The following is a 12,099-nucleotide window of genomic DNA, read 5'->3' as shown; positions in this document are numbered from 1 at the left end:
TCAAGAATTCTCTAATCAAGGCGTCAGAAAAATTCAAATCAGACTCAGAAGTCTTATACAAGAGTGTGACTCTTTATTAGTCTCACTGATTGTATTAGGACAGTTGATCTAAGACATTGCTTTTGAGGCTCAAGCTTTCTTTCTAGTTTGGCTATAAGATTAACACAGAAGTATGCATAAGCAATATGCTTTATGTATTTACATGACAATCAACATGAGCATTAGTTAGTGTTGTACCAGTGAGTAAAGAGCATTACAGAAAATAACAGAAAAAAAGAGGAGCTCATGGTTTTATTATATGTTGTCTATGCATGCATTTCATTTTTGCCATCCATGCTGCCAACATTTTATCTCTCAACATTTATCATGTTTAGTCAATAAATAAAATCACACCCTCTGACATATTAGCCAATATCTTCATACTTTCATTTTAAGTATGATATCTTAATTCAGTGAGCTATTTTCATTTCTGATTATTTTATTTTTCATTATTCAATGACATTGTGGTTGTCATTTGTGTGTAGCATTCTAATTCTTATTTTGAACAGTTTAAAGTTTTGCTATATTAGGATATCTCCATATTTTAGACAATATGAAACATACCAAGTCTACCTGGTCTTGACTCCGCCTATGGACCTACCTCTTAACATTTCTTGTAAATAAATGCTTGTTTGCCTGCTGGCTTTTGTCACTAGCTTAGGATACCTCAGATATCTACCTGACTTAATGAATATTACTGTTTTCTTCTCAGCAACAAGATTTTTAAAAGTCGTATATAACAGTTTTCAGCCAACCTCTGCAACTAAACCGATTTCCAATTTGGAGTTGCATTCCATTTTTTTTTTTTTCAAATAAGGTAAAAACATTTAAATGGTAGAGAGACGTTCCTTCACAGAAAATTATTATGTGTTATCTTGATGAAGAAACCGGATCAGATTCAGATTTCTGGTTGACAGTAACACCCCATTGAAACGTGTTCTTCTTCCAGAGGCTATCCAGTGGACCACCTCAAGATCATGCAACAGGTTTGATTTTTAGGATTCATAGATTCATAATGTATGGTCTTCTTACTGGAACAGACAGGACTCCTCCATAGCACCCCTTGGCCTCACTCCTCTGGCTGTAATCTGGCTGTTATAGATTATTAAACACTATGTGTAGTTTATATATATAAGTATATATATAAGTAGTTTTAAATTCTTGCCGGTACTACGTACATTTCTCATAGGGAAAAGAGTGTGCACAGAGAAATGTTCAACACACCGAAATAGGGTACATTAATTGATTTATTTTAGCCAATTTGTAGAGCATTCATCAGGACCGGTTATTTCACTCTCTTCTTCTTTCCCTGCCTTCTTTGGAATGCCCCTCTGCCTGTCCTCTCCTAACTCTTCAGGGTAAACTGTTCTTATGTCTCCCTTGTTTTTTTAATGATAACAGTCTAAATAAGAGACTGTGATAAGAGTTTGTATTATTTCAAAGCCTGTATGTTGGGTCGTGTTCATGAACTATGAATTTAGTAATAAAATAAACATGCATTCCCAAATGTGTGTTATTTCTTATTCCTTCACTTCTCTTCACTTCATCACTTCACTTCTCTTTCATTCACTTCTTTTTTTTGCATGGCTTCATGTTACCTTTCAAAATACAGTTAGTTTGTTTCAGTCTGTCACTAATATGTGTCCATATGAATGATGATGGTCTATATCAGATAAAAAGTAAGGTAACGTGTGGTGCCTTCCTTAATTAGTTTAGTTGTTCGGTTATTGGTTGATAATTGGTTGGACACTGTTGCGCTTTAGTTTTGAGACAGATGCACTCATAGACAGTAGCCTGTGTGCCTGAATGCACGAATGTCGTTGTTTAAAGTTAAAAGTCACATTGGAGGAAGCATTGACAAAAATGTAGCACGAGAAAGGCATAGGTGGGCATGGATGGATTATGGGCCCCTGTGGGCACAGAAGTGAAAAGGACCCTCATCTGGCTACCTCAAAGTTAGTAACTCAGGCAAGCGAGGGGAGGTCCCCCGCACACCTTAAATTATGACTTCTGGCAAGTTCTATGGAAAGAAATGGCATAACCATCAACAGATACAAGGCATCTTGCTGTGAAAAAAGATGGCAATTGCCAAGCATGATTATCACACAATAGTAGTGACTTCACACAGAGTCTTGGGCTTCAGGGTCCCCTGAGCCTGGGAGGCCCGTTCAGTAATCCATCCCTGTGTGTGGGGAGTGATGTGTCAATTGCGCTGTTGCGTCAGACACTCATAGACAGTAGACTGTCTACCTTAATGCACTGATGTTGTACGTTTAATTTAAAAATCACATTGGAGGAAGCATAGGTTGAAAAGTTAGCACAAGAAAGACATGTTTGACAGTAAATAAGTGTGAAATGTAACAATTGTGGGAGTCCAGACCTGTTTTTGGTAAGGAGCTGTTCCTCTCTTTCCGTTACTGTGCACGCCACTGAATCTTATAGTGGTACCGGACTGTACTGGCCTACTTTCACCCCTGACTATATGTTCTAAGGCTCTGCATAGATTAGTAGATTAACAACTTCTACTGCTAAAATGTATGGAAAATGTACAGATGATGTCTGTAAAATAGGCCTATATGTAACCGGTGAACAGAGGGCAGGGGAATTTCACGTTATAGCTTTAAGAGCCGCGGGAGAACTTTTAAACAGTAAATAAAACAGCTCGCGCTACTTTACCTAAATCCTTACAGTTAAAGCTGCTCTCACCGGAAGCAGTCGGGGAATAAAAGACCTGCAGTAAAATCATTTATTTGTGTCCTTCTCATCCATTCTATCAGGCCACATAATTTGGTGTCAGAAGTGGGATCCCCCTTAATTGGGTTTAATTTTGTAGATTTTAGTGAGGATTAGGCAACAGTAGTGGCAAAGAAGATATTCCATTCCAGACGAGGAGGGTGTGACGACCGCTGTGTGGTGCTCCGGAGGTGACTACGCGCGACGTGTGGTCAGTGGGCCAAGACAGGAGTGGTGTCAGCATCTTCGTCGTGGACGCTCTGACAACAACCTCCTAGAGACTTGGACAGAGAAAGACAGAGATCGTTGTGCAAACGCTGTGACTGTTTCACACTGCAGTAAAGACACTGCCGGGCCTTCCAGCATGTGGGAGGCGGATGGGGGCGCAGCCGTGCTGAAGCAAAGAACCTGTCGAGATGGGGAGGCCACTGCCACTGACTGGGGTGATGGCGAAGGTAACCCTTTGAGGCAGTTGCAATCACAGATCTCAGAACTGAATCGAAAACATGATACTGTAATGTCAAGTATGGCCCAAACAAGGCCTGTTGTATATATCCCTAGAGAAAAACACATTACTCCTTTTTGTGGGGAAATGGGGAAAGATGTCCACACTGTAGATGAGTTCATAGAGGAACTGGAGCGGGGATTGAGAGCCCGGGGTCTACACAGGGAGGAACAGGTAGATTTTATTCTCTCACACCTCAAGGGTTCAGCCTTAGAAGAAGTTAAACTATCTATGGGGGGACATGCCACACAACCCAGTGATATGTTTTATTACTTATTATTTTACTTACTTACGAGTGATATGTTTTATTACTTATTATTCCTCAACTGTTAAACGCTTTCTATAGACGTAGGCAGCTAGATGGGGAGGACTTATGGGGAGGATTATTCACATGCACTTTCTCAGCTAAATTCTGCTCTCCAACAAACCCACGAATGTAGTAGTCGATGCACACCTAGCTCTCAGAGACCAGTTCATTGAAGGAGTGCAAGACTCCACACTCCGTCGCGAACTGCGTAGATTCATTAGAGAAAAGCCCACATCCAGCCTTTTTGATGTACAGGAGGAGGCAATGATGTGGACCCTAGAAGACCGCCCGCGCAGTGCGAATGTGGCAAGAAACAGACACCTTGTTAGTTGGGGCCCAGAGGGGAATTTAGCAAACCTGACTAACCCACAGCCAGACTTGACAGTGACGCTGAATGAGGTAGTGAAGCTAATCTCACAGCAGGGCAAAGCTATTGGTGAACTTACAAATGCTGTTCGCGAGCTCTCCATGCAGTCTGCAGGCGCTGAAGGGGCTGGTAGGGGGGGCAAACCTAAAGCCAAACCCAAGTACACCGATGATGGCCAGCCAATCTGTCTTCGGTGTGAAGGTGTTGGGCATATGGCGAGGCAGTGCACCACACCACACAGGCCAGGAAGTCAGTCTGTCCCCACGCACACTCATGCGGCATCGGGAAATGGGATCCCTCCATTGCTATGAGCCGGGCAATGCGGGGTAAGTCAGAAGGCTCAAATAACCCCCTGACTAAAGAGCGTTTCCTGGAAAAGGCAGTAGGTCAGTGTCCCGAAGTGCACATAGAAATAGGTGGTTCCTCTTAGATGTCTAATAGATACAGGAAGTAATGTAAGCACACTGACAGAAAACTTCTTTAGAAACCACCTCAATGGAGAGGACAAAGATATGTACTGTACTGCCACATGGCTAAAGATAATGGCAGCTAACAAGCTACCGTTACCCTACTTAGGTTATGTGGAATTAGATATAGACGTTATGGGGGTCACCATCCCGGATTGTGGGTTTCTGATAATCAAAGATGATAATGAAAGGGGACAAGACGAGAAAGAACCGGACTATTCTCCACCTGGCATAATTGGGATGAACATTGCTAAAAGATGCAGACAGCTTGTGATCTCGGAATTCGAAACAACACGAGAGAGACAGTTGGGCTCTGACTGGAGGGAGGCTTTCCATCATGTGCAGGAGGCAGAACTTGTAAAAAGAGTGTCCACAGCACGAGTGGCAAGCAGGTGCAAAGTGCATGTACCAGCTCTGTCCACCGCCACCATCTATGCAAGGGGCCCGAAGAGACAGCCGAATATGCTGGTGGAGCCAGGCAATACCTCACTGCCCAGTGGGCTAATAGTGGTCCCGACTGCAATAGCACCCAACAGTCATGTGTTTCCAGTGCACATAATAAACTTTTCACCTGAAGCTGTCTGGTTACCCTCCAAGACCAGGCTGGGGGTTATTAGTACATGCCAGAGTATCGAGAATATCCCATATGAAGTGAAATTCCAGCGGATTTCCGCCCAGCATGAGGAAGTGACCATAAGCCATAAAAGTGATCAGGGGTGTGAAAGTGATAAGTCAAGCTTACTGAGCCAACTACACGTAGGAGGTACACCAGAGCAACAGGCCGAGCTAGAGGCACTTCTGATGCAGTATACAGACGTTTTCGCAGTGAGTGACGAAGACCTAGGTTATACCGATAGGGTAGAGCATGAGATACCTCTAGTGGATGAAACACCTGTTTGCCAACCCTACCGGCGTGTACCACCCAATCAGTACAAAGAGGTCCGCGACCACATTACGGAACTGCTTAAGAAAGGGGTGATTAAAGAAAGCTCAAGTTCATATGCCTCACCTATTGTTCTGGTGCGCAAGTCTGATGGTAGCCTAAGGCTATGTGTTGACTACAGAAAACTAAACTCAAAGACCCGACGTGATGCATTCCCCCTCCCTCGCATTGACGAGAGTCTAGATGCATTGAGTGGCGCAAAATTCTTCTCAACGATCGACCTTGCGAGTGGATACCATCAAGTGGCTGTCCAGGAGGGAGATAGACCCAAGACAGCATTCACCACACCTTTTGGCTTATATGAGTACCTGAGAATGCCGTTTGGGTTGTGTAATGCGCCCGCAACCTTTCAACGACTCTTGCAGGCCACCATGAGTGATCTAGCTTTCCAAATTGAATTGCTTTATCTGGACGACTTGCAAATTTTTTCGTCTACCTTCCAAGACCACCTGATGAGGTTAGAGACAGTTCTTAAAAGGTTGAGGGAAAACGGGCTAAAAGTAAAAGTGGAGAAGTGTCATTTTCTCCAGCCCAAAGTCAGGTTCCTCGGCCACCAGGTCTCAGCTGAGGGCATAAGCACAGATCCTGATAAAGTAAGCACTGAAAAGACATGGCCCTTCCCTATTAGTGTAAAAGAACTTAGATCCTTTTTGGGGTTCTGTAGCTACCATAGGAGGTTTATAGAAGGTTTTGCCAAGATCGCAGGGCCCCTTCACGATGTGGTCAATGCATGCAACAAGGAAAACAGGCAAGCTCAGGCTAACCTGCTGTTCCGCCAAAATTGAACACCACAGTGCCTGCAAGCCTTTGAATTACTCAAGGAGAAGCTAACCACCACATTTTGCTAGAAACAGATGCCAGCATGTTGGGTTTAGGCACGGTGCTCTACCAGGTCCAAGAGGGGAGAAAAAAGTTTATAGCTTATGCTAGTCGAAGGCTGCGGGGGGCTGAGAGAAACGATCAAAACTATAGCAGCATGAAGCTGGAGCTCCTTGCACTAAAGTGGGCGGTTGCCGAGAAGTTCAGGAGTTACCTTCTGGGTCCAAGTTCACCATTATCACCGATAATAACCCCCTCTGTCACCTCTCCACTGCCAAATTAGGGGCCATTCAACAGCGTTGGGTTGCACAGTTAGCTGTGTTTGATTTCGAGGTCAAATATCGTCCAGGCTGATGTAACTCTGCAGCCGATGCCCTCTCCCGCCAACCCACTGCCAATGAACCAGAGCCCGAGAGCGAGGATGCTGAGTTTGATGGGTGTGTCGTGGTATGTGACACAATCTGAGCAAGCACCACCCTAGACCCCAATCTAATAGCAGCGGGTGTTGAGTGTTGCCGGGTCAGGCAGCTCTGTGCATCAGAGGTAGGCGAAACTAGGGCCAGCAACGGAGCTCTCAGTAACACACCCACACTCCCTGCATACACCAAGGCGGAACTCCAGAGCTTCCAGGAGGCAGACCCAGCTCTCGGGGTGCTAAGGAGGTTCTGGGACCTGCAGAGGAAACCCACCCACCGGGAAAAGCTGGGGCTGTCTAAACCAGCACGCTCATTGTTGAAGCAGTGGTCGCGGATCCAAGACAAAGATGGGCTCCTGTATCGTGTGATAGAAGATTCACACCTGGAGAAATGCTATCAGTTCTTGTTGCCTTCCTGCCTCAAAGAGCAGGTGCTTGAGAGTGTGCATGATCGACTGGGGCATCAGGGCATGACCACCTGGCAGAGGTGGTGTATGTTTATAATGTCACGCCACACTCAACGACGAGGTATTCACCCTACTACCTGCTGTTTGGGGTCCATCCACACCTTCCAATTGATGTGCTGCTGGGCCAAGAACAGGAACAAGTAGACGGGCCAGACTGGTTAGTTGTACATCAGGAGCGTCTCCAAGATGCCCACTCCAGAGCACTGGAGTATGCTGAACGGAAAGCTGCCGAGAGAGCCACTTTACAACAAAGCAAGGTGTATTGCCCTCCTGTGGAAGTAGGGAACCTGGTCTACCTCCGCCATCGTCCCCCAGGAAGGAATAAGATACAAGATGCCTGGGGACCTACAGTCTACAAAGTCATTGGGGTTCAAGGGACCACCCACACTGTGGAGCCAATAGAAGGGGGGCCAGTGAAACAGGTGCACAGGTCGAATTTGTGACTATGTCCTGAGCCTACACAGACGACAGAGAGACGACGTCCCAGTTTCCCCGGTGGATAAGCAGACCTGGGACCAGGAGTCAGACCTCGAGTCCCTGGGGGAAGAGTTTGTCCTACTGGAGGTAAACGGGTATCCAGCAGTCGAGCGGGGGGCAGAAGCAGAGCCTGCACAGACTGAGGCAGATGACCACCTGGAGGAGACAATCGATAATCCAGAGCATGGGGGCCCCTCACTCTCTGCTGGTGAAGAGATTGACCTACCTGTGGATGGACAGGGGACTAGATCAAGGCCATGCCCTGACTCCATTGCAGTTGACTGCTACTCGGAGGTGAAAAAACCAGATAGCTCTGTGCCTGCTCAGCAGGAAGAAGTGAAAGAGGGGGTTAATGTCTCCAATCTTCCTCTGCGCAAAAGTCAGAGAACTACCGCGGGTATGAACAGAAACCCACATAACTTGCCTCAGTCTGCCTGCAATGCAGTGACGCTAAGCCCAGATGTATTATCCCAGGTGTTAGCAGGCATGGTGTTCTACAGCTCTAAATTGAACTGCTTGGTAGATGAACAATAAGTCACCAGGGACGATGACAAAGCAGGGGAGAATGTAACCGGGTGAACAGAGGGCAGGGGAATTTCACGTTGTAGCTTTAAGAGGTGAGCCGCGGTAGAACTTTTAAACAGTAAATAAAACAGCTCGCGCACAATGACGTCAGTTGAAGCAAAAGTGTTGTTGAAGGCAACGAGTCAGATTCTCAAGTTTTGAAGTTTGAAGCTACATTAGCTGATGACAGCCAACGGTCACATCCAGGGGTTTAAACCAGGGGTCCCCAACCTTTTATGTACCATGGACCGGTTTTTCACGGACCGGGGGGGTTTGGGGGTTGCATGTTCCATATGTGTTGTGCATGCATTACTTGAAAAGAACTAGCTCCAGTTATGTATGAACAGTGAAGGTAAGATCTCTTGTGAAAAACGTGAACTTGAAGAAGTGAAAATTGAACAATATGAACTATGAATATTGAACAACTTGAAGCTACATCTATAAGTGTGAACATGCTTAACAAAATATGGGAACAAAACATGGGAACTAAACGTGCATTACGAATATAATCAGTGGGAGCCCTGCTTGTTTCCCTGCAACAAGAAGCTTCCATCTGGGGGTGATGGAAGACAGTGACACCCTCAGTGTATTTGAAATGTCCAGTCGATTGCGCAATTTGTCTAGTTGCAGTCATTGCCGAAAACCCGCCTCGCATAGATACGCGCGGTGGGAAACGTTTTCAGCGCTTTTACGGCTATCTCGATATTCTGCTTTGGTTTTGATCCAAAAACCCTCCAGAGAGGTTTCCTTATACACATTCTTAAGACCACCGTCATTTGCAATTTCGATCAACTGCTCTTCCTCCTGCGCTGACAAGTTAGGACTATTCGGGATATTGACAAATGGGTTCGGGACCCACTCATTGGTTTGCCGTGAATCTTTGAAGGATGGGAAGTAACGCCAAACTCATTTGAGAGCGCAACAAGGTGATCGCTTAGACCAGCTGCGAGAGAAAGGGCCCTGCCTCAGTCTCTCCCAAAACCCCCACTACTTTTTGGAACATATCAAATACACCCCGGTCCACTCGTCGTCCCTACAAATCAAGCTTGGCTTTAAATGCAGCGACTTTATCTGCCAGTTTAAAGTCGTCATTCTCCCCTGGAGTGACAGGTTGAGGTCATTAAGCAACCCGAATATGTCACACAGGTAAGCGAGTTTTGACACCCAGTCCTCATCACTAAAATGTGCAGCTAACGGTGACTTTTTTCTGCTCTCGCAAACTCAAACACTCTGGCCAGTGACCTGCTAAAGATGCTTGTTTTTTGTTGCTCACTCTAGCAGTTTAGCTAACTTCGTGTGACACTACCGTTCGCCAAGAACTGATCAAGTGAAGTGAGCTGACCTGAGGCTGCGCAGCGCTGAAGGCAATATGTAAAAGTGTTGAAGGCGGGACAGACAGACTTAAGAAAATAGACCTTGCAAAATGCAAACATGCGTGCAATCAAACAACTGCATATAGGCCAATGCCATGTAAAAACGTGACATTATTGCGAATTAAATTTAGTTTGCATGCATTTTTTTTTAAACTCATGTCGTAGGCTACGGCCCGGTTAGGAATGTCCTGCGGCCCGGTGGTTGGGGACCGCTGGTTTAAACGATCACCCAGAGCCACTACTGTTGCCTATTGTCATTAGAACATATTCAATCTGCACTGGAAGTTAGAGTTTTTTTTTATTTTGTTGATCTACTTTACCTAAATCCATACAGTTAAAGCTGCTCTCACCGGAAGCAGTCGGGGAATAAAAGACCTGCAGTAAAATAATTTATTTGTGTCCTTCTCATCCATTCAATCAGGCCACATATACTTTAGTGCTATTGTAAAATATTACAAATATTTGGCAAACAATTTCTGTTGTATGTCTTCACTGAAATCAGTTCAGCAGGATTGTAATCAGTTCAGCAGGCTTGTCCTACTTTTTCTGTAGGGTTGTGGAGTTGCCAATCTGCAGTGAGTAAATCGTACTTCATTCCTGCTCTGGCCTCACAGTTATCGCTTCAATTGCTTGCACTTACAGAGACGTGGATTAGGCCAGAGAATACTGCCACACCTGCAGCGTTGTCGACCAATTATGCTTTTTCGCATACCAGTCGTTCGTCTGGTAGAGGAGGCGGGACAGGCTTTCTCGTCTCTGATGATTGGAGGTTTACACAGTTGCTGCCTGCTCAGGTCCACAACTCGTTTGAATATTGTAATGTAACAGCTGGTTATCAATTAGCTGCCACCACCTTTTTTTACTGGTATGGTCCGGTTGTCGTCCAAAGTTCCACACAAAACCAGCACAGACAGGAGTTAGTATAAGTAAATCTGTTTATTAATGATAATTCATTTATAAAAGTACTAGATTGAAGCCAGTCAGCAGGAGTCCGGGTCTGTTATCAGATATATTGCACTAAGCCACTTAACACCACTACAAATCAGAAACCATAGGCTAATTATTGCACACACACATCATAGGCTGATTATTGCACACACACACCATAGGCCGATTATTGCACACACACCATAGGCCAATTATTGCACACACCTAAAGGCCCAACAGGGGATAAACACACATAGAAACGCAAATTCATGGCTTAACTAATCAACACATCCTAAAAACATCCCCAAAGAACCACCTGCGATATAATAATAACACACACACACACAATTCATGAAACACGGTTAAAACAATCGCCACTTCCCTTGTCCAGCAGCCTTCGAGACCCTCCCGTATGGTAGCACGTTCAGTCCGCGAGCACCGGCGTCCCGGGTACCCACAAAAAAAGAGTCACAAAAAATATAGCGTCCCACGTTGATTCTTTCTTCCGATTTAGTCAGCATAACTTCAGGTGTCCTGTCCATATAGCAACTATGTCCACGCTAACACATCATCTCTGCCCGTCTTCAATCGTCTGCCCTCTCCTTTCAAAGTCAAAGTCAAAGTCAAAGTCAGCTTTATTGTCAATTTCTTCACATGTTCCAGACATACAAAGAGATCGAAATTACGTTTCTCACTATCCCACGGTGAAGACAAGACATATTTTGCCAATTTAGGTCCACAGACAAACATAACATTCAAGTAAACAAAAAAGTAAGTAAATAAGTAAATAAGAGGGCACATATAATAATGAAAAAATAAGAGCAGCAAAATTTGGTTGAAATTGTGCATAGACAGTCAATAAAATACTAGTGCAAAGTCAGGCCAATAAAAGGCTTGGGTAGTTCTGTTTGACCTAAGTAAGAAAGAAAGTGGCATAGTGGTGCAAGTTATGTAAGAGCAGCAGAAGTGTTGTGTTTTCAGGACAACAACACCAAGTTGTAAAGTGTACAAGTGTGCAAGTGTGCAAGTGGAGTAGTGCAGGCAGCCATTTTGGGTCCAATGTCCAGGATGTTATGTAGCTGAGGGTGGAGGGGGAGAGGAGGGAGAGAGTTCAGCATCCTTACAGCTTGGTGTATGAAGCTGTTGGTGAGTCTGGTAGTGCGGGAGCGCAGGCTTCTGTACCTCTTCCCAGAGGGCAGTAGATCAAACAGATTGTGAGCGGGGTGACTTGCATCACTCACAATTTTGGTCGCCTTGGCGGGTGAGGTGGGTGGTGTAAATGTCCTTCAGGGAGGGGAGTGAAGCACCAATAATCCTTCCAGCTGTGTTCACTATGCGCTGCAGGGCTTTCCTGTTGTATTCAGTGCAGCTTCCGCCCCACACAGCGATACAGCTGGAGAGGATGCTCTCAATGGTGCCTCGGTAGAATGTGGTCATGATGGCTGGTGGAGCACTTGCTCGCCTGAGTTTCCGCAGGAAGTACAGGCGGCGCTGAGCTCTCTTCGCCAGTGATGCAGTGTTGGTGGTCCAGGAGAGGTCTTCACTGATGTGCACCCCCAGGAATTTGGTGCTGCTCGCTCTCTCCACCACAGCACCGTCGATGGTCAGTGGCAGGTGTTGGGTGTGACCTCTCCGGAAGTCAACAACAATCTCTTTGGTCTTGCTGACGTTCAGCAGGAGGTTGTTGTCCCTGCAC

This window comes from Alosa alosa, chromosome 1, assembly GCF_017589495.1.
Source record: "Alosa alosa isolate M-15738 ecotype Scorff River chromosome 1, AALO_Geno_1.1, whole genome shotgun sequence".
Lineage (NCBI taxonomy): Eukaryota > Metazoa > Chordata > Actinopteri > Clupeiformes > Clupeidae > Alosa > Alosa alosa.
The sequence above is the reverse complement of the archived record's forward strand: the minus strand, read 5'-3'. Positions refer to the sequence as shown.